The following is a 23,498-nucleotide window of genomic DNA, read 5'->3' as shown; positions in this document are numbered from 1 at the left end:
ACCGTTGCTCTCAATTGCTGCAAAATCTTCCAGTCCAAAACCTGATAGTGTCCTTGATTATGATCAATATCATACGTTACAGGAAAACACAGTATCTTAGACAACTCAGCAGCCACATCGTAACATCCATTTTTCATAGCCTCCTGCGCAATCGCTTTCCAGTTAATTTGCACAACCACTCCCGAGCTAGGTTTCTTCTCCGTTTTATTTTCTAAGAGCATTTCTTTTCCCTGGAAACTTTCTAAAATCAGTTTTTGACACATGTGCTCCACCAACTTTTCTAACTGAGCCGGAGAAATAGATAACGGTGTCTCCCTCTGATTTACTGTCTCAGTTTGTGATTCTACTCTGTCGTTCACTTCAGCCGAAGCCCCCACTCCCTTAGCCAGGCAGGCTGCGCCTGGGGCTAGGTCATTAGGCGCCTCACTGAATTCCATCGGTGGGGGTGGAGGTGGAAATTCAGGTCTTGCAGGGCACGATAGTGGTATTGTGCTCTGTGCCGGAGGCGGCCCCGGGCGATATTTTTCAAACACCTCCTTCGGTCGCAATTCGGATACAACTGGCGCTGCATCCCGTTCTGACAAATTCGCAGAAACTGCAGCAGCCATTCGCTGTTCCAGTTCATAGGTTTTAACACAGTTCATGCATTCTCGCCACGACTTTTGCAGCTTTATAGCAGTTTTATCACCATCTATAACCAAGTCCCACAACTTGTTCCTGTATTCTCTCCAACAAGCTTCATCAAAATAACTATCTCCGCTAGGGAAATGCCCTAAAGCGGATCCATGGGCCAAAAGTCCAGGCATTACTTTAGACGATATCTCCGCCTCACGCTTTTCTAAAAAGCACTTAAATAAATCATATGCCGCCTGCCTATCCATTACTATCTATTATACATTGATACCTGTGCGCACAGACTACTCAGAGCAGTATCGGCTTACGGCGTCTTCGGTCTTCTGCTGCTTCCTCCACCTCTCTGTGGGTTGGTAAACACAGCACCAGTACTGCTATCCTGGACCGGAATACTTCTTGCTTTCCGCGCTCTCGAACCCTGGTAGTCCTCGTCAGAACGGCACGGCTCCCTTCTTTGCCATGATTCCTTTCGGAGATTTGCAGAACCCTCCTTTTTGGGTTCAGGACCCCCTCTGTGGGGTCCCTGTTCAAGGCGCCGCTGCCCACATTCTCCACCAATTGTTGCAAGAAGGGGCCGCTATACGATCAATGTGATCAGCGGAATCCAACTTTATTGAGCATCAGACACATCTTATATACAGTTTGCTATAATTATGCCCACTTGGCAACATACTATTGGTTTCTCTCTAAAAGGTTACATCATTGTTTTCACAACTCTGTGGAATTCTTCTATCCGGCCTAATTGCTCTCTTTCCCAGATCTCGCCTCCTCCTTATCTTGCTTGCCTCCCTTCTCAGGGGCAGCTGGACTTCAGCATACCAAGCAATCAGCACTTTCTCACAGCTCCTACTCCACCACTATATTATCAACAGAGAATTCTTCAAGGCCTGAATTGCACAGGTGTTCCTGGGACCCAAGTCCCCTCTTGCTCAAAACAAACCCCAACATAAATTTATTAACAATAAGAAGAAGGGCAGGAAGAACCTGCACTCCCTATTGGACCTGGAGGGGAACACGGTGACTGAAGACGAGGAGAAGGCTGAGGTCCTGAACACCTTCTTTGCCTCAATTTTTAACAGCAAGGCAGGAGGAGTTCAGGACGAGTGGCCTCCTGAGCTTGGCGATGGGGTCGGGGAGCAGTGTAATGCCCTGGAAATCCATGAGGAATTAGTTCGGGACCTGCTGAGCCACTTGGATATTCACAAGTCCATGGGACCGGATGGGATCCATCCTAGGGTGCTGAGAGAGCTGGCAGATGTGCTAGCTAGGCCACTCTCCATCATTTTCCTCCAGTCCTGGCTCACAGGTGAGGTCCCAGATGACTGGAAACTGGCCAATGTGGTCCCCATCCATAAGAAGGGTCGGATGGAGGAACCTGGAAACTACAGGCCAGTCAGCCTGACCTCAGTGCCAGGGAAAGTGATGGAGCAGATTATCCTGGCGGCAATAACTGCGCACCTGAGGGATGGCCAAGGACTCATAGTTACATAGTTACATAGTTACATAGTTACATTCAGGGTTGGAAGGGACCACAAGGATCATCTAGTTCCAACCCCCCTGCCATGGGCAGGGACACCCCACACTAGATCAGGCTGGCCAGAGCCTCATCCAGCCTGCTCTTAAACACCCCCAGGGACGGGGCCTCGACCACCTCCCTGGACAACCCATTCCACGGTCTCAGCACTCTCATGGTGAAGAACCTCCTCCTCACATCTAGCATGAATCTCCCCACCTCCAGCTTCATTCCATTCCCCCTAGTCCTATCACTACCTGAGATCCTGAGAAGTCCTTCCCCAGCCTTCCTGTAGGCCCCCTTCAGATACTGGACTCAGGTCCAGCCAGCATGGATTTAGGAAGGGCAGGCCCTGCCTCTCCAACCTGATCTCCTTCTATGATCAGGTGACCCGTCTGGTGGATGTGGGGAGGCCTGTGGATGTGGTCTACCTGGACTTCAGCAAGGCCTTTGACACCATCCCCCACAGCAAACTGCTGGCTAAGCTGTCAGCCCATGGATTGGACCATTACACTATGTGCTGGGTTAGGAACTGGCTGGAGGGCCGGGCCCAGAGAGTGGTAGTGAACAGTGCCACATCCAGCTGGCGGCCAGCCACCAGTGGAGTCCCCCAGGGATCAGTGCTGGGCCCCGTCCTCTTCAACATATTCATCGATGGTCTGGATGAGGGGGTAGAGTCAGTCATCAGCAAGTTTGCAGATGACACCAAGTTAGGGGCAGATGTTAGTCAGTTAGAGAGTGGAAAGGCTCTGCAGAGGGACCTCGACCGACTGGACAGATGGGCAGAGTCCAATGGGATGTCATTCAACAAGTCCAAGTGCCGAGTGCTGCACTTTGGCTACGGCAATCCCATGCAGAGCTACAGGCTGGGGTCAGAGTGGCTGGAGAGCTCCCAAACAGAGAGGGACCTAGGTTTGCTGATCGACAGCCACCTGAATATGAGCCAGCAGTGTGCCCAGGTGGCCAGGAGGGCCAATAGCATCCTGGCCTGCATTAGGAATAGTGTGGCCAGCAGGAGCAGGGAGGTCATTGTGCCCCTGTACTCTGCATTGGTTAGGCCGCACCTTGAGTACTGTGTCCAGTTCTGGGCCCCTCAGTTTAAGAAGGACATTGAGACAATTGAACGTGTCCAGAAAAGGGCAACAAGGCTGGTGAGAGGCCTTGAACACAAGCCCTATGAGGAGAGGCTGAGGGAGCTGGAGTTGCTTAGCCTGGAGGAGACTCAGGGTTGACCTTATTACTCTCTACAAGTACCTGAAGGGAGGTTGTAGACAGGTGGGGGCTGGTCTCTCCTCCCAGGCAACCAGTACCAGAACAAGAGTACACAGTCTTAGGCTGCACCAGGGGGGGTTTAGGTTGGATGTTAGGAAGAAGTTCTATACAGAAAGAGTGATTGCACTATGGAATGGGCTCCCCAGGGAGGTGGTGGAGTCGCCATCATTGGAGGTTTTCAGGAGACTTGATGGGGTGCTTGGTGCCATGGTTTAGTTGTTTAGGTGGGTTGGATTGGTTGATGGGTTGGACGCGATGATCCTGAAGGTCTCTTCCAACCTGGATTATTCTATGTAATTCTATGTGAGGATGGCAAACACTCCGTACATAGAATCATAGAATTGTTAGGGTTGGAATGGACTTCAAGGATCATCTAGTTCCAACCCCTCTACCATGGGCAGGGACACTTCTCACTACATGAGGTTGCTGAGAGCCACATCCAGCCTTAAAAACCTGTGTGGTACCTCTTGGCTAATGGGTGTCTTCTGCACCTAACCTGTTCAGTCTTGTTTCTTATTAAGTGGTGATGTGTTGACTGACTGGCAGTTAAGGCTCATTAGGTTATAGGTTAACGCTTATGGCCTTGTTATTCCTGGTTAATTCCCAGAGAATAAATCTGATGATGAGCGACGGAAGGAGCTGGGACTCTTTAGTTCAGAAAAGAAACGGCTGAGGGGAGACCTCATTGCTCTCTACAAGTACCTGAAAGGACATTGTAGAGAGTCTGGTTCTGGTCTCTTCTCACAGGTAATTAGTGATAGAACTAATAGTTCTGTTGGGGTTTGTTTTGAGCAAGAGGGGACATGGGTCCCCGGAACACCTGTGCAATTCAGGCCTTGAAGAATTCTCTGTTGATAATATAGCGGTGGAGTAGGAGATGTGGGAAAGTGTTGATTGCCTGGTATGCTGAAGTCCAGCTGCCCCTGAGAAGGGAGGCAAGCAAGATAAGGAGGAGGTGAGATCTGGGAAAAAGAGCAATTAGACCGAGCAGAAGAAATTCCAGAGTTGTGAAAACAATGATGTAACCTTTTAGAGAGAAACCAATAGTATGTGTTAAATTAGAATAGAATTAACTATGCATAAGATAAGACTATAAATAATGAAGTGTGGAACAATAAAGTTGGATGATTACTATCACTCATATTGAGTGCTGTCGTCCCTGTCTCCGTTCTCATCAAGTGGCGCCTCGAACAGGGACCCGATTCTGCGGGTACTCTGAGCTGTTTCGACGGGGACGACAGTGGAGACCGCACCCGGGGATTACGGGCGAGCCGACCGCGGAGGAAGGCTCGGGCGGGCCAGTCGGCGGGCCGAAATTGGCATGCCAGTGGAAAACGTCGGCGGGCTGGAGTTGGCGGGCCGACGGCAGCTTGGGTGGGCCGGGATCGGCGGGCCTGAGGAAAGGAGCAGCGGACACCGGCGGGAAACGGAACGCGGCAGTGAAGTTCGCGGACGTCGGTAAATATGGAAAAAGAGGTAGCGCTCTCCTTATTTCAATGCTTTTTAGAAAAGCGTAAGGCGGAGATATCGTCTAAAGTAATGCCTGGGTGTGGTGGGTGGAAGGGTAAGGCCGAGAAGCCTCCTCCCTTCCCCCTTGTAAAGTAAAAGGGAAAAAAAAATTGAAGGGAAAGGAAAAAAAAACTCGCAAGCTGAATTAGCAAAGCAGTGGAGCTATATTTACAAAGCGATGTAGGGTTTGCAGGGAGATATTTACAAATTTACAATATCTACAATATATACAAAGATATACAACAGAGTAACACAGAAATGAGAGTAATCCCTCTCGGCAGAGAGGGGTCCCCCACCTCCGCTCTCCCCTCTCTCCCCCCCTTTCCCCAGAATGGGATAGAAAGAGAAAGAGAGGAAAGAAAGAAGTTAAAAGCAGTTTTGTGTTAATTGGAAGGGAGTTAGTATACAGGCCTGTTATCTGGTTTTCAAGGCCGAGGCCTTGGCAGAAAGCCCAGCACAGAAAGCTGCTGCACGGAGCAAAGACGGAAGCAAGACTGACAGAAAAGTCGTGGAAATGTCCAGTATAGTCCCAGCTCATAAAGTGCTTCCTCCCACTCGTCCAATGAAATTAGTTTAGACTATTCCTTCCGTTTACCAACTTCCGTCCACCATATTCCCTTTCTTAAGGGGGCAACGTCAACCGGCCACACTGGGCTTTTGGCCCATGGATCCGCTTTAGGGCTGTGGCCGGTTGACGCTGCCCCCTTAAGAAAGGGAATATGGTGGACGGAAGTTGGTAAACGGAAGGAATAGTCTAAACTATTTCATTGGTAAAGTGGGAGGAAGCACCTTCTGAACTGGGAGTGAGCTGGGACTACCCTGGGCACTCCGGCACCCTATCTTCAGTCTTGCTTCCGCCTCTTCTCCGTGCAGCAGCTTTCTGTGCTGGGCTTTCTGCCAAGGCCTCGGCCTTGAAAACAAGATACCAGGCCTGTATATTAACTCCTTTCCAATTAACACAAACTGCTTCTAACATTTTTTTTTTTTTTTCCTCTCTTTTCTCTCTTTTTCTATCCCACTCTGGGGAAAGGGGGGGGAGAGAGGGGAGAGCGGAGGTGGGGAACCCCCTCTGTCCAGAGGGGGGTCACTCTCATTTCTGTGTTACTCTGTTGTATATCTTTGTATATATTGTAGATATTGTAAATTTGTAAATATTCCCCTGCAAACCCTACATTGCTTTGTAAATATAGCTCCACTGCTTTGCTAATTCAGCTTGCGAGTTTTTTTTTCCTTTCCCTTCAATTTTTTTTTTTCCCTTTTACCTTACAAGGGGGAAGGGAGGAGGCTTCTTGGCCTTACCCTTTCCAAACCCACCACATTTTTTTTATTGGCGTACCCAACGTGCGGCAGATAATTAGTTCAATTTATTACTTGATTGATTTAGTGTTTTCTAGCTGAATTAGCAAACATGAAGGTATTGTGGTTTGTGGAGCGATTATTCTTTTCAATTTTTGGGGCTCTGGTTTACAGATATTGTTTGGGTTTGAGTTTGGATTACCTGGGTAAATATGTGGTGTGGACAATTTATATGTGGGTTATGTATAGAGTTAAATTATGGTATGGAAAATGTATTAATTTATTATGGCCAGTGAGATACAGGAATGTTACCTCCACCACTCTCCCAATTGAGATAAAGGGTTTTAAGATTCCACCTGAGGAGACAGTAACTTTAGGTGATGCCTGGGATCCAAAGGTGATTTATTTCATGTCTATAATTCTGCTGATGGTGATAATTAACGTGTATCTCCTGATTTCTTTGCGGCGAGAGAAAAAGGTGTCCAGAGCTTGTTTTGTTATTAAAACTAGATCAAAAAGAAAACGCCGTGGCTCTCGATCAGTCCCAGAGTCATCTAGTGATGAAGAGTGTGGAGAACCCGTGTCAGTCAAAAAGAAGGCTAAAAAGTTAATTGGTAAAGCAGCTCTAAATGACATTGCTGATTCCAGCAAGCAGCCAAGGGTATCGGCTGGTATCAACATGGCGCCTACTCCTTCTCCCACTTCTTCTCCTTCTTCTTCTTCTCCGTCGGCCATTAACGGAGCAACGTCACTTCCACCCACTCCCTCGGTGGGACCGGAAGTCACTGCCCCAGCAGCTGATTTATCTCAGGACCTGTCAGCTTCCATTAAGGTGGCTGTAAATTCAAACACAGCTCCAGTTAAGGTGGCTCCTTTAAAGACTAGAGCTGGAAAGGGCAAAGATGGAGAAGAAGAGGAGGAGACTGATCCTGGTGAGGGGCCCTCTACTCTAAAAGATCCTGCTCAGGAGGAAGAGAAGGTTTGTTTTAAAGATCTAGCTAACCTAGTGAGATCAAAGCAGGATAGAGATGAAGTTAGGAAAGCAGCTGGCAAAGGTGGTTCTCAGCTTAAAGAGAACCTTAGGAGAATGACAGCAGGATTATATGGGCAAAGAATTCAGGGAGATGAAGATGAAGATGATATTTTGGAGTGCTCTTCTCCACGGGAGGAATTGCGAATTGTCCGTAAAGATTTCACCAGGGCAGATAAGGAGCCAGTTCTAGCTTGGCTTAGTAGGTGTTATGATACAGGTGCTTCAGCTCTAACAGTTGGAGACAAGTCAGCAGCTCAGTTAGGAACTCTCTCAAGGGACAATGGAATAGATAGACATCTAGGCGAAGCTCTCGGTAAGGTTAATCTGTGGATACGCCTCTTAATGGCGGTTGCCCTGAGATACCCTTCCCGAGATGATCTTCCCTGGAATCCTAAACCCTGGACTACCATAGATGAGGGAATTAAGCGCTTGAGAGAATTTGCTGTTAGAGAGCTACTCTATGGTGAACATGAAACTCTGAATCCTGATGACATTTCTGTGGGTATTGGTCTTGCTAAAAAGCTCATCAAACTTGCTCCTTCTAATTATGCAAACATTCTGGCAAGCAGAATTGTGTCAAGAAGTTATGGTGGAGCTTCTCCTACGGTTGGCCAATTCAGTGATCAAATGAGACAATTGGAGGATAGCATGACACGTGGTTCTTTGGTTTCAGCCATTGAAACTCTGTCTGGAAAAATTGAGAATTGCATGAGAGAGTTAAAAGATGAATTTAGAAATTCCATATCCCAATTGGCACAAAGGGATAATTTCAATTCTTCCTCCAGGTGGGTACAAGTCTCATCTGTGAGGAATACACGTCCTCCAAGGAGGTCATTCCAAAACAGGACATTCCAAAACAGGACATTCCAAAACAGACCACCAAGACAATCACGTAGAACTATTTGGATAACTCTGCGTGATCAGTTTGGTGAGAACATGAACCGCTGGGATGGCCAACCAACTTCTAATCTTTTCAGGAGACTGAGGGAATTGCAAAGTGGCAGAACTCAAGGTAGCAATACCAGAAGGGTAGCTGTTACTTCCACAGTTCCCCAGAACGATTCTTATGGCTCCAACAGTGGCTCCAGTTATAACATGCAAAGTTATAACCCTGCAAACTATGTGCAATGCACATGTGCGCATGTTCCCCATAACTAGGGGTGCCCTGCCTCCCGCCAGGGGGAGGAGAGGGATAACAGAGATAACAGAATCTATTGGGATGTGTACATCCAGTGGCCTGGCACTTCAAAATTTCGGAAGTACAGGGCCTTGGTTGACACAGGAGCTCAGTGCACCATAATACCATCAAATTATCAGGGATCAGAGTCTATAACTATTCTGGGAGTCACTGGTGGATCTCAAGAGTTAAGTAAGGCAGAGGTTAATATAAGTTTAACTGGTAAACAATGGAGGAAGCATACAGTTGTGACCGGACCTGACGCACCTTGTATTTTGGGAATTGATTTTCTGAGAGAAGGGCGTTTCAAAGACCCTACAGGTTACAAATGGGCTTTTGGAGTAGCTTCTATAGAAATTGATGGACAAAAATTGAAGCTATCTGCCAGACCTGAACTTTCTGATGAATCTGCAGTTGTGGGACAACATAAGATACAGGACATTAAATTGCCGGTTGCTTCTCAGACTGTGCATCACAGACAATACAGAACCAACCGTGACTCTTTGTTGCCCATTCAGAATCTGATTCGTCAGTTGGAGAGTCAGAAAGTCGTCAGCAAAACTCATTCACCATTCAACAGTCCAGTGTGGCCTGTGCGGAAGCAGAATGGAGACTGGCGTCTGACGGTAGACTACCGAGCCCTAAATGAAGTGACACCACCTATGAGTGCAGCAGTACCAGACATGGTGGAGCTACAGTATGAGCTGGAATCCAAAGAGGCCAAATGGTATGCTACCATAGACATTGCTAATGCATTTTTCTCTATTCCCATAGCAGAGGAATGCAGGCCTCAGTTTGCTTTCACCTGGAGAGGAATCCAGTACACTTTCAACAGACTGCCAATGGGCTGGATCCACAGCTCAAGCATCTGTCATGCAGTGATCCACGATGCTCTGGAGAAAGGCGGTGCTCCAGAACACATCCAGTTCATCGATGATATCATCGTCTGGGGTAAAACTGCTGAGGAAGTCTTCGAGAAAGGTAACAAAATCATTGACATTCTTCTGAATGCAGGTTTTGCCATCAAGCGAGACAAGGTGAAAGGACCTACCACAGAGATTCAATTTCTGGGAGTGAGGTGGCAGGATGGACGCAGACACATTCCAGTGGATGTGGTAAATAGAGTCTCCACCATGGCAAGTCCCACCAACAAGCAAGAGACCCTACGTTTCTTGGGGATAGTGGGATTTTGGAGACCACACATTCCTGGATACAGTCAGATTGTGAAACCTCTGTATGATGAGACTCGAAAGAGAAACCATTTCCACTGGGGACCTGAACAACAAGCAGCCTTTGACCAGATAAAACAAGAGGTGATTCAAGCAATGGGTCTAGGACCTGTCCGAGATGGTCCAGACATTAAGAACATTTTGTACATGGCTGCAAGTGACAATGGTCCAACCTGGTGCTTGTGGCAAAAAGCTCCAGGTGAGACACGTGGACGACCTCTTGGTTTCTGGAGTCGAGGTTACAGAGGTTCAGAGGCTAATTATACTCCAACAGAGAAAGAAATCTTAGCTGCCTATGAAGGAGTAAAAGCATCTTCTGAAGTAATTGGAACTGAATCACAACTTCTCTTAGCTCCCAGACTACCAGTTTTGAATTGGATGTTCAAAGGCAAAGGTTCCACACCACATCATGCCACAGACTCAACCTGGTCTAAGTGGATGGCTCTGATAACACAGAGAGCTCGAATGGGAAATCTTGAAAGACCTGGTCTAGTGGAGGTGATCTCAAATTGGCCTGAAGGCATCAACTGTGCTAAACCTCCAGAGGAGAAAGTAACTCATGCTGAGGAAGCTCCTCCTTACAATGACCTTTCTGATGATGAAAAGAAATATGCTTTGTTCACAGACGGTTCCTGTCGTCTTGTTGGGAACAAGCGAAGGTGGAAGTCTGCAGTGTGGAGTCCAACACGCCGAGTTGCAGAAGCGAAAGAGGGAGAAGGAGAATCCAGTCAGTTTGCAGAGGTAAAAGCTGTCCAGCTAGCTCTCGACGTAGCTGAACGTGAGAGATGGCCAAAGCTTTATCTCTACACCGACTCATGGATGGTAGCCAATGCTCTATGGGGTTGGCTAAAGAACTGGAAGAAAAGTGGTTGGCAGAGGAAAGGAAAACCCATTTGGGCAGCCAACCTGTGGCAGGACATTGCTGATCGAATCGAGAGAATTCCAGTGAAAGTGAGACACATCGATGCTCACATTCCTAAGAGCAAAGCTACTGAGGAACAGCAACACAACCATCAGGCAGATCTAGCTGCAAGAGTTTCTCAAGTAGACATGGACTCTAATCTTGATCTCGACTGGAAACACCGAGGGAGGATATTCTTAGCTCGGTGGGCTCACGATTCGTCAGGACATCAAGGCAGAGATGCAACATACCAATGGGCTCGTGACAGATCCATAGACATTTCCATGGATGCTATCACGCAAGTCATCCATGACTGTGACATTTGTGCTGCTATTAAGCAGGCAAAACGACTTAAGCCCTTGTGGTATGGTGACAGATGGTCCAAGTACAAATATGGTGAAGCCTGGCAGATTGACTACATCACTCTACCACGTTCTCGTTCTGGTAAGCAATACGTGCTGTTAGGTAAAAGTGTTTGGGTATTTTCACCCTCAGGAGAGGCTAAACCTGTCCGAGGGGTGGTTTCAGCTGAAGGTCCGGGTCACACTTATTGGGTAATGCAAGAGAATGGTGAAATTCAGTGTATTCCACAAAGAAATTTAACTTTAGCTGAAAGAGGTTAATTTCAAACTGTTGTACAGCTACATCGCGTCCAGAGGAAGAATCAACGAAGAAGCTACAGTGCATGGACCCTGAGATCCATGAGAGCCCTGAGTCAACTAAGAGACCCTGAGAATCCCTGTTTCCCTTTTCTTCGCTTCGTCGGTGAAGAAATGAACTGTTTTCCATTTTTCTCATTTTCTGATTTTCTTGGACTTTTGAATCATCTACATCTGAGCATAGCCGGAATGGACTATGAACTTTACTCACGAACTGTAAATATCGTTTTGGATTGGATGGACAGTATGAACAGCCCATGAAATTGTTTAGAAGGGGTGGACTGTGGCTGGTTGACGCTGCCCCCTTAAGAAAGGGAATATGGTGGACCGAAGTTGGTAAACGGAAGGAATAGTCTAAACTATTTCATTGGTAAAGTGGGAGGAAGCACCTTCTGAACTGGGAGTGAGCTGGGACTACCCTGGGCACTCCGGCACCCTATCTTCAGTCTTGCTTCCGCCTCTTCTCCGTGCAGCAGCTTTCTGTGCTGGGCTTTCTGCCAAGGCCTCGGCCTTGAAAACAAGATACCAGGCCTGTATATTAACTCCTTTCCAATTAACACAAACTGCTTCTAACATTTTTTTTTTTTTTCCCTCTCTTTTCTCTCTTTTTCTATCCCACTCTGGGGAAAGGGGGGGGAGAGAGGGGAGAGCGGAGGTGGGGAAGCCCCTCTGTCCAGAGGGGGGTCACTCTCATTTCTGTGTTACTCTGTTGTATATCTTTGTATATATTGTAGATATTGTAAATTTGTAAATATTCCCCTGCAAACCCTACATTGCTTTGTAAATATAGCTCCACTGCTTTGCTAATTCAGCTTGCGAGTTTTTTTTTCCTTTCCCTTCAATTTTTTTTTTCCCTTTTACCTTACAAGGGGGAAGGGAGGAGGCTTCTTGGCCTTACCCTTTCCAAACCCACCACAAGGGCATTTCCCTAGCGGAGACAGTTATTTTGATCAAGTTTGTTGGAGAGAATACAGGAACAAGTTGTGGGACTTGGTAATAGATGGTGATAAAACTGCTATAAAACTGCAAAAGCCGTGGCGAGAATGCATAAACTGCGTCAAAAAATATAAGTTAGAACAGCGAATGGCTGCTGCAGTTACAGCGAATTTGTCAGAACGGGATGCAGCGCCAGTTGTATCTGAATTACGACCGAATGATATGTTTGAAAAGTATCGACCGATCGACCAGGGCCGCCCCCGATACATCTTGCGGTGACCACACCGCGTTTGCCAGCCGCCACCACTGCCGTTTCGCCTCAAGCAGAGTAAAAGCCGAAAAAGGGCAGCGAAACCTGTGCCTCAGTGTGTTCGATCCCGTTCATCAACATCTTCCTCTGACATCGCCAGCGAGGGTTCGGATTCGGAAGATTCAAACAGCGCCGACTTTGCTTTACAGCCCCCCTTAGAAACAATGGAGCGCTTGGAGGTTCGCGGTTACGGCATTCTTACCACCACACCCCTCCCGCGACCCCCGATGGCCCCCGCGGGCACCGACGGCTCCGGCCGAGGCGGCACCGACAGCTCCGACGACACAGGCAGCACCGACCGTAGCAGTGGCCCCCGTGGCACGCACCAGCGGACCCCCCCCGGCGGTGGCACGCACCAGCGGACCCCCCCCCGGCGGTGGCGTGCACCAACGGACCCCCCCCCCGGCGGTGGCTCGCACCAGCGGGCCATCCCCCGGCGGTGGCTCGCACCAGCGGCCCCTCCCCAGCGGCTCCAGCTGCACTACCAACCCCCCCCCCCCCCAGCGGTTTCTGGTACGGCTACTGTCGACCATGGCTCTGTTCTGATTTAAAGCAACAGTGCTAATTTCTTCATTTCTGATTGTAATGTCTTTCAGAGATTTGTTATTTAGAGTTTTGCTAAGTTTTCCTGGTAAGCATAATGAACGGTAAACATTTGGTATTTACAGGTACTTAGTACATAGTAATTGCAGTAAGGTATATGTACTTAGTAATGAGTTCAAATTGTAAGATTTTCTTTTGGTTCAAACCTTCTTAGTTGTCTGCCTAGGCATTTCAAAGGAGCTCCATGTAATATAGTTAAGATTTGTAGTAAATAGGTATTAATCTTAACAACTATTCCTTCACTAATGTGCAGAAGAATCAAGACTAAGAGGAAACAGCATTTCCCATGAAGTCGAACATCGATCACAATAACTGTTATGATAATCTGGGGTCAAAAGCATCAATCAGAAGAATGTAACACAGCATCATGTGAATTAGGACTGAATATTATGGTTGGTTGATTGTTGTGTGATTAGAGAAAATGTTCATAGGGACTTATATGTTATCTCACCAGTTTGCTATAATTTTACACACCTAGAGGGAAAATCAAAACTCATAACAACACAACATGCATTTTCATTTTTGGTTGAAAACATCAACAAACAAATAAATAAATTAAAAAGAAAAAAAAAAAAGGGGGAAAGAGAGAATACCCCATAGCAAAAAAAAAAGTTTTTTAATGGTATGAAGCCCCAAAACAGATAGCTTTCGAGAAATAATGGGTTAAAACATAGAATGTGAAGCAAATGAAGAAAGCATAAACCAGATAGAGCAATAAATCGCTAAGGCATGGGACACTGTGTCAGAAAAAGGAAATAAGTGATAAGAACTGACGGGGTAAGCATGATTCAGAGCCAACAAGGTCAAACTGACCCTAAGAGCCTTGTCAAGTCAGCGGAACCAAGCCAGGCACACCGGGAATTGACCAAATTAGGAAAGGAGTCAAAAGTTTAAAGAGGAAGACTCATCAGGAGACCCCTGCCCATGATGAAGGCCACCGGAATGACCACCAAGAAGATCCTCAAAAGAGATGTCCCCGCCCACGCTCCGCCTACACCACGCCCTCTATGAATATGTATGCAAAGATATGATTATGTATATGATCTGATGCAATACTACATCCAAAACTGTATAAAAGACATGCTTTTGTTACGGGAAAGGCAGAAATCCATTTAGTGATTTCTCCAACGCGTTGCTAATAAAAATACCTCCTGTCTATCTGACTTAAACTGAGTCTCTTAGGCAGTTATTCTCGCCTTTTGGGGCAAAATTCGGCATCAGTACCAATAAGAGATCAGTATTACTAGGATGAGCAAAAACACATTATTACGGGTAATTTTATATTGGGCAAAGCAATGAAACTCTTTTGCTCTTGCTGATTGCCTGCAAGTTTTCTGTCTGTGAAGCTAGAGCCTGGCCAGATCTACCTTTACAGATTAAAGAAATCTTGCTACCATTAAACAATTTATGATTTTTGACCATCCTAGAGAAAATAAAGATGCAACATAACCCTAAAGCAGATTGTAAAAGACAGTGCTAAGGATTGCATTTGTGTCTTAATCTCTGTGTGCAATGTGTTCAGGCATAATCAAGTCTTCTCTGTCAATAAGAAGAGTGAAATGTAAAGATCGGAACTATTAAGATCTAAGTTCTTCTTTACAATGTCTGTTATCTTTGACCATGTATTATGCCAGCTCTGTTAGAGCATTCTATCTAGATTCAACTTAAGCTTTGTGCCTTGTATAGGTAACATGGCCCAACATGACAGGCAACAATAAATTTTGTTTGAGCCTTCAGACTGTGGGTGAACCTTTTCAGACGTGTCTGATAGGGATACCCAGATTTGATGTAAATATGTTTGTTAATTATAGTAGTAATAGTTGTAGTAATGAGAGTGAAATGGCAAATTGTAGTGCATTATTGATTAAGGGACTGACTCAGCGGTTACCGTATGATCCTGAAGAACTGCGATTATTGGGCTCTCAGCAGGTTGGCAATGCATCGAGAAACTGGACTCGAACGTGTATTGTGGTTGGAGGTATGTTTAAAGGACAGCAAGGTTTTGAGCAAGTGTTAGAAGGTTGGGGGAAAGTGCCAGTTGGGATACAAAGCAGCTCTCAGGGATGGACTGACGTTCGTCCCAGAAGACCATGTAACGTGTATGGTGACTATTGTGGAAAAAACACGCAATTGAGCAATTACCATCAAATTGTAATGACCAAGTGGAATTCTGGGGGTATGCAATGAGAGCCTTTGTAAGTGTGCCAGGTGCTGCTGCAGGAAAAGCCTTGAGTGCAGTAGAAAAATTAGCGTGTTGGTCAGTAAAAAACGCAAATGTTACCACTCAGGTGTTAGAAGGGTTATTGTTAGATCAAAAATCATTGAAGCACGCATTACTGCAAAATCGTGCTGCAATTGATTTTTTGTTGTTGGCTCAAGGGCATGGATGCGAAGATTTTGAAGGAATGTGTTGTTTTACCTTGTTGGATCATGGAGTGTCGATGCATGCTGAGATTAGGTGGCTAAAGAATCATACGCGCGCTGTTACAATTGTAAAAAGTCCCTTAGATGATTGGTTAAGATCAATGCTTGGGAATGTGTCACAGTGGGTTATACAATTGATAAAAGAAGCTTTAAGGTTTTTAGGTATTATTGTACTAATTTTGATTATTGTTAAATTTGTTTATAATTGTATTATGCAAAGTGTTCAAAGGATAACCTCCAAGGCCTTACTTGCACAAAAGAAAACGGGGGAATTTGTTTGGGTTTGTTTTGAGCAAGAGGGGACATGGGTCCCAGGAACACCTGTGCAATTCAGGCCTTGAAGAATTCTCTGTTGATAATATAGCGGTGGAGTAGGAGATGTGGGAAAGTGTTGATTGCCTGGTATGCTGAAGTCCAGCTGCCCCTGAGAAGGGAGGCAAGCAAGATAAGGAGGAGGTGAGATCTGGGAAAAAGAGCAATTAGACCGAGCAGAAGAAATTCCAGAGTTGTGAAAACAATGATGTAACCTTTTAGAGAGAAACCAATAGTATGTGTTAAATTAGAATAGAATTAACTATGCATAAGATAAGACTATAAATAATGAAGTGTGGAACAATAAAGTTGGATGATTACTATCACTCATATTGAGTGCTGTCGTCCCTGTCTCCATTCTCGTCATAGTTCTATACTGTTTGTGTGGAGTAGAGGAGGCTCAGGGGAGACCTCATTGCTCTCTATGACTACCTGAAAGGAGGTTGTATCCAGGTGGGGGTTGGTCTCTTCTCCCAGGCAACCAGCACCAGCACAAGCGGACACAGTCTCAAGTTGCACCAGGAGAAGTTTAGGCTGGAGGTGAGGAGAAAGTTCTTCACAGAAATAGTAATTGGCCATTAGAATGTGCTGCCCAGGGAGGTGGTGGAGTCCCTGTCCCTGGTGGTGGTCAAAAAAGGATTGAATGTGGGACTTAGAGCCATGGTCTAGTTGTCAGGAGGTATTAGGTATTGGGTAACAGGTTGGACTTGATGATCTCTGAGGTCTTTTCCAACCTGGTTGATTCTGTGATTCTGTGAACAAGAGGGATTGGCCTCAAGCTGTGACTGGGTAGGTTTACACTGGACATTAGGGGAAAGTTTTTCACAGAAAGTGGTCAGGCATTGGAATAGACTGGCCAGGGAGGTGGTTGAGTCATCAACCCTGGATGTGTTTAAAAGCCGTTTGGACATGGTGCTTGGGGATGTGGTTTAGGGGTAAACCTTGTAGAGCAAGGCTCTCGGTTCGATCTGGTGATCCTGGGGGTCTTTTCCAACCTGAATGTTTCTGTGATTCTTAAATGCAGCAAAAATGGTAACCTGTGTATTGTGCATCACCTCCTGGCAGGATGAGAATCCTCCTACCACCCACTAATTCCAAAGCAGGTCCATTCCTGCAGCTCATAAAGTGCCCAAAGACAGCTCGAGCTGGAGGGAGATGCACTGTGCAGAGATGAGATCAGGCTCAGAGGCTGAGCTGCTTGGGGCGATGTGTTATTAAATGCTATCTCCTGATATGCTCCTTTGGTAGGAGCTGATTAATGACATCCTACTTTATTGTTCCTTATCTTTTATCTCCACTTTCTTGCATAGATGTAGCTGGCAGTACACTGCACTAACCGAAGACCTGTGGCACTCATTAGTGGCTGCTCCTCACAAGTGCCATCAGGCATTCAGTTGCTACTCACAAGCTTGCTAACAATGCTGGTTAAGGCATTGCTGTGTTGCTGTTCAAGCAACCTAGACAACATGGTCTTGTCACTCTCAAGCTAACTTATCTTTTGCTTAGCATTTTCTTTGACACGATCCTCTGATAAGATAAGAGATACATCCCTGACAGACTGCAAGGTATTCCCCCAGCACTAAAGTCTTAGCGGTTGCACTATAGAGGGGTTTCATCTAATGAGGGCTCCTTTTAGACCTGTTTTCTGTTTTGTTAGAGTCTTGCAGCTGCAGATCTGTGGTAGTTTTAGGCTGTGCCTTTAACATTTTTTCACAGATCTTAAACAAAAAGTATTAAAATGTAAATAAATCACTATTGGGTGTAAAAAAAGGAAAATGATGATAGTTCTAACCAATCCCATTGGAAGAGATAAAAGACTTAAATTAGCCACACCTTGAGTACTGTGTCCAGTTCTGGGCCCCTCAGTTTAGGAAAGATGTTGAGTTGCATGAAGGTGTCCAGAGAAGGGCAACAAAGCTGGGGAGGGATTTGGAGCACAAGCCCTCTGAGGAGAGGCTGAGGGAGCTGGGGTTGCTTAGCCTGGAGAAGAGGAGGCTCAGAGGAGACCTTATTGCTCTCTACAACTACCTGAAGGGAGGTTGTAGCCAGGTGGGTGTTGGTCTCTTCTCCCAGGCAACCAGCACCAGAACAAGAGGACATTCTCAAGCTGCACCAGGGAAGGTTTAGACTGGAGGTGAGGAAGAAGTTCTTCAAAGAGAGAGTGATTGGCCATTGGAATGTGATGCCCAGGGAGGTGGTGGAGTCACCATCACTGGAGGTGTTTAGGAAGGGACTTTATGGGGTGCTTGGTGCCATGGTTTAGTTGATTAGATGGTGTTGGATGATAGGTTGGACTTGATCTCAAAGGCCTCTTCCAACCTGGTTTATTTTGTTCTAAAACAATCCTCTCTCTTCTTTGCTCTGGGAGAAATACTAACTTGCTTCTTCTTGACCTTGGCTGCATTGTTTTGGCTTTGTCTAACATCACTCTGCTCCTTTCTCTTGTCCCTTTTTTACAGGGAGGTAAGGGGGAGGCAGGGAGGTAGAAGTTATTAGCTTCACCTGGGGATGGTGACTCTACCAACTCCCCAAGCAGCACATTCCAATGGCCAATTACTCTTTCTGTGAAGAACTTCTTCCTAACATCCAGCCTAAACCTCCCCTGGTGCAGCTTGAGATTTTGTCGTCTTGTTCTGGTGCTGGTTGCCTGGGAGAAGAGACCAAGCCCCACCTGGCTACAATCCCCCTTTGGGTAGTTGCAGACTGCAATAAGGTCTCCTCTGAGCCTCCTCTTCTCCAGGCTAAGCAACCCCAGCTCCCTCAGCCTCTTCTCAGAGGGCTTGTGTTCCAAACTCCTCCCCAGCTTTGTTGCCCTTCTCTGGACACCTTCCAGCATCTCAACATCTTTCCTAACCCGAGGGGCCCAGAAATGGACACAGGACTCAAGATGTGGCCTAACCACTGCAGAGTACAGGGGACTGACCTCCCTGCTCCTGCTGGCCACACTGTTCCTGATACAGGCCAGGATGCCATTGGCCTTCTTGGCCACCTGGGCACACTGCTGGCTCATGTTCATCCTACCATCAACCAGTACCCCTGTCAAGGTCCGGAGACATTAGATGTCTCGGTCCGGAGACACAGTTCTTTTAAATATTCCTGTGTTGTGAAATTAGAGGCACAAACAAGGCCAAAGTATCAACAGCTAGACTATTTATTAGATAAATAAAGTGGACATAAGAAGGGAAAGGGAGAAAAGAGAGAGAGAGAGAGAGAGGGACAAGAGATAGAAGAGGAAAGGAATTATATTACCACACCCCTCATCCCCCCCAAGACAGTTAAAGTCTGTGGAGGAAAGGTGCTGCAGGAGATGTTGGGTTTGTAGAGAAACCGTGGTGCGGCTTTTGCTGGAGAACAGCTGTGGTCCTCTGGGGAGATGTTGGGTTGATACAGGAACGGTGCTGAGGCTCCTCTGGGCAGCCTGGGTCTGTAGAGAAAGGGTGCTGAGGCTTGGCTGGGGCTGTGGTCCTCCGGGCAGCTTCTTTTCTCTGGAGCAGCATTGTCCCGGCTTTCTCTTCTCAGCGGCCTGGCCCGTCTCCTGTGTTTTCCTTCATCTCCGTTTTTCTCCTCTGTTTCTCTCTCCTGTTTCTCTCAACAAAACCAGTAGTTGCTCAAGTCTTTTATACAGTTTTTAGTCCTTAGGTATGTATTCAAATATTGTCCCTCAGGAATTCCAGTGGCAGGAAATAATCCTTAGGTTCTGTGTATTGCTGTGTGTTTGGGCAAGATCCTGGCTGGAGGGGGGGGAATCTCTGTCTACCCCGTCTCCATCCAGACCAGGCTCAGGAAACAGGTGGTAAAACCCATTGTATCACCCTGCCCAGGGTACTTGATGGGTGGAGGTCTTGCCCTAAAGGTGTGATGGCTGGGTCCTTGGGTCCATTGTTGTAGTCCCATGTTATCACGATGCAATCACAAGCTGATTTGCATCCAGGATTGGTGGACAGGATTCTTTCCACCTTCTTTCCAGTGGCTCTGCTATCACTTTATCTTTGTTGACTCACATAGAGAGAGACAAACTTATTAGACTCTCACAACCCCCAGGTCCCTTTCTGCCTGGCTGCTCTCCCGCCACTCTGACCCCAGCCTGTAGCACTGCATGGGATTGTTGTGGCCAATGTGTAGAACCTGGCACTTGGATGTGTTCTATCTCATGCCCTTGTACTCCGCCCATCTGTCCAGCCTGTTGAGGTCCCTCTGCAGAGCTCTCCTACCCTCTAAATAGATCAACTCCTGCCCCCAGCTTGCTGTCATCTGCAAATTTACTGATGATGGACTCAATCCCTTTACCCAGAATCAGGTTTCCTTGAAGATCTAATGCTTAAAGTCACAAATTTGAATGGAATTTAGAGAACTGTTCTTCATGGCTATAAGAAAGAAAATTACAATGAAATAGTCACAGTATCACAGTATCGCCAAGGCTGGAAGAGACCTCAAGGATCATCGAGTCCAACCTCTCACCACAGACCCATGACTAGACCATGGCACCAAGTGCCACATCCAATCTCCTCTTGAACACCTCGAGGGATGGTGACTCCACCACCTCCCTGGGCAGCCCATTCCAATGACTAATGACTCTCTCGGTGAAGAACTTTCTCCTCACCTCGAACCTAAACTTCCCCTGGCGCAGCTTGAGACTGTGTCCCCTTGTTCTGGTGCTGGTTGCCTGGGAGAAGAGGCCAACCCCTTCCTGGCTACAACCACCCTTCAGGTAGTTGTAGAGGGCAATGAGGTCACCCCTGAGCCTCCTTTTCTCAAGGCTAAACAATTCCAGCTCCCTCAGCCTCTCCTCATAGGGCTTGTGCTCAAGGCCTCTCACCAGCCTTGTTGCCCTTCTCTGGACACGTTCAAGTGTCCTGATGTCCTTCTTAAACTGAGGGGCCCAGAACTGGACATAGTACTCAAGGTGCAGCCTAACCAATGCAGAGTACAGGGGCACAATGACCTCCCTGCTCCTGCTGGCCACACTATTCCTAATGCAGGCCAGGATGCCATTGACCCTCTTGGCCACCTGGGCACACTGTTGGCTCATGTTTAGGTGGCTATCGATCAGCACCCCCAGGTGCCTCTCCGTTTGGGAGCTCTCCAGCCACTCCGACCCCAGCCTGTAGCTCTGCATGGGATTGCTGTGGCCAAAGTGCAGCACCCAGCACTTGGACTTGTTAAATGACATCCCATTGGACTCCGCCCATCTGTCTAGTTGGTCGAGGTCCCTCTGCAGAGCCCTTCTAACTCTGACTAACATCTGCCCCTAACTTGGTGTCGTCTGCAAATTTGCTGATGACTGACTCAATCCCCTCATCCAGATCATCAATGATGATGTTAAAGAGGATGGGGCCCAGCACTGATCCCTGGGGGATGCCACTGGTGACTGTCCACCAGCTGGATGTGGCACCATTCACCACCGCTCTCTGGGCTCGGCCCTCCAGCCAGTTCCTAACCCAGCACAGAGTGTAGTGGTCCAAGCCTCAAGCTGACAGCTTAGCCAGCAGTTTGCTGTGGGGGACGATGTCAAAGGCCTTGCTGAAGTCCAGGTAGACCACATCCACAGGCCTCCCCACATCCACCAGGTGGGTCACCTGATCATAGAAGGAGATCAGGTTGGAGAGGCAGGGCCTGCCCTTCCTAAATCCATGTTGGCTGGACCCGAGCCCTTGGCCATCCCTCAGGTGCGCAGTTATTGCCGCCATGATAATCTGCTCCATCATTTTCCCTGGCACTGAGGTCAGGCTGACTGGCCTGTAGTTTCCAGGTTCCTCCATCCGACCCTTCTTATGGATGGGGACCACATTGGCCAGTTTCCAGTCATCTGGGACCTCACCGGTGAGCCAGGACTGGAGGAAAATGATGGAGAGCGGCTTGGCCAGCTCATCTGCCAGCTCTCTCAGCACCCTAGGATGGATCCCGTCCCGTCCCGTCCCATGGACTTGTGAGTGTCCAAGTGGCTCAGCAGGTCCCAAACTAATTCCTCATGGATTTCCAGGGCATTACACTGCTCCCTGGCCCCGTCACCCAGCTCAGGAGGCCACTAGTCCTGAACTCCTCCTGCCTTGCTGTTAAAAATTGAGGCAAAGAAGGTGTTCAGGACCTCAGCCTTTTCCTCATCTTCAGTCACAGTGTTCCCCTCCAGGTCCAATAAGCAGTGCAGGTTCTTCCTGCCCTTCTTTTTAGCGTTAATGTATTTGTAAAAATGCTTTTTATTATCTTTCACAGAGGTGGCCAGCTTAAGTTCCAACTGGGCCTTTGCCTCTCTAATTTTTTTCCTACATAATCTAACAGCTTCCTTAAGCATACCTCGAGAAGCCTTCCCCTCCTTCCAAAGGTGATACAGCCTCTTTTTTCCCCTTAAATCCTCCAGGAGCTGCTTGCTCATCCAGGCTGGTCGCCTTCCCTGCTGGCTTGTGTTTTGGTACATGGGAACTGCCAGTTCCTGTGCCTGCAAGAGCTCCTCTTTGAAGTAGGCCCAACCAGCCTGGACCCCTCGGTTCTTGAGGGATGCTACCCAGGGAATTTTACAAATAAGTTTCTTAAACAGGCTGAAGGTCTGTGAAGAGTAAGTAATTCAATAACTGATACAGCAAAAGCAGATCTTAAAAAAATTAACTTGGGATGACACCTCTGCTTGTTATTAAAAGCAAAGTTTCCAAGTGCAGGGACCTTCCCCCTTAGCTGTCCATTATTGGGGATTAAAGGCTTTCCTCAAACAGTTCTTTTTCATTGTAAGGCAGGTTCGGCTACCGGAAACGTGGAATCACAGGCATTTGAACAGTGCTTCTTAGACGACATTTTGGGAAAGGAGAGACATGAGAAGCTAATCATTAAATATAACTGGTACCCAAATGCTAAATTTCACTTAAGATCTCCACTGTTTTCTAGACCATTATATAAATAGAGTATGTTCATCCTCCTACAGCTTTTTCATGTTTGAGTGAAGGAAATGCAGTTGCTCCTTATGCATCTGTGGGAGAAGTCACTAAGGAAATGGAAGTCCAAGAAGGAAACTATTGTATTTCAGTTTTGCATTGGCAAGAATCAGGATAGTGAACTTGACAAAGCTATGGGTACATCCAGGAGACATTGCCAATACAGTCAGAATAAATCTCTTCAGACTTTCAAGTCTTGACTGAAAATGAAACACAAAAGTAACCATAAGTAGGAAATGCGCAGCATCAATATTTCTTTTCTCTGTAGTTTTTTCCCCCCTCTTTGTTTCCTCCAACTTACTCCATAGAATCATAGAATCATAGAATCAATAAGGTTGGAAAAGGCCTCAAAGATCATCAAATCCAGCCTGTCACCCAAGACCTCATGACTACTAAACCATGGCACCAAGTGCCACATCCAATCCCCTCTTCAACACCTCCAGGGATGGTGACTCCACCACTTCCCTGGGCAGCACATTCCAATGGCTAACAACTCTCTCTGTATAAATACATATAATATATACATCTATACATATTTGACCTCGCTTGAATTCAATCTATCTTCTCTCACTAGGAGTATTGGTGAAATTTCCATATGGAAACCTCCAATCTGGAGATTTTCATCTGTGATAAAGGTATCTAGGCCATATGATGTCTTGATCCATCAAGTGGATGTATCTGTGTCCTAGTATACACCAACCACTCTCCAACATTTGCCCACCCTTATCACAGAATCACAGAACTGTCAGGGTTGGGAGGGACCTCATACAT

At 46.9% G+C, this 23,498-nt stretch overlaps 1 protein-coding gene across 1 annotated transcript in view; it reads right to left on the bottom strand.

Moving 5' to 3' along the window:
* The window catches only part of LOC137443465 (cysteine-rich secretory protein 3-like), a 106,704-nt gene that overhangs the window by 60,282 nt on the left and 22,924 nt on the right, over window positions 1–23,498 (bottom strand). The window lies entirely within an intron of this gene.

The sequence above is a fragment of the Melanerpes formicivorus genome, unplaced genomic scaffold, assembly GCF_026170545.1.
Source record: "Melanerpes formicivorus ecotype bairdi unplaced genomic scaffold, bMelFor1.0.p_v2 SCAF_9, whole genome shotgun sequence".
Taxonomy (NCBI): Eukaryota; Metazoa; Chordata; class Aves; order Piciformes; family Picidae; genus Melanerpes; species Melanerpes formicivorus.
Note: the sequence above shows the minus strand (reverse complement) of the source record. Positions and strands in the feature narration are given on the sequence as shown.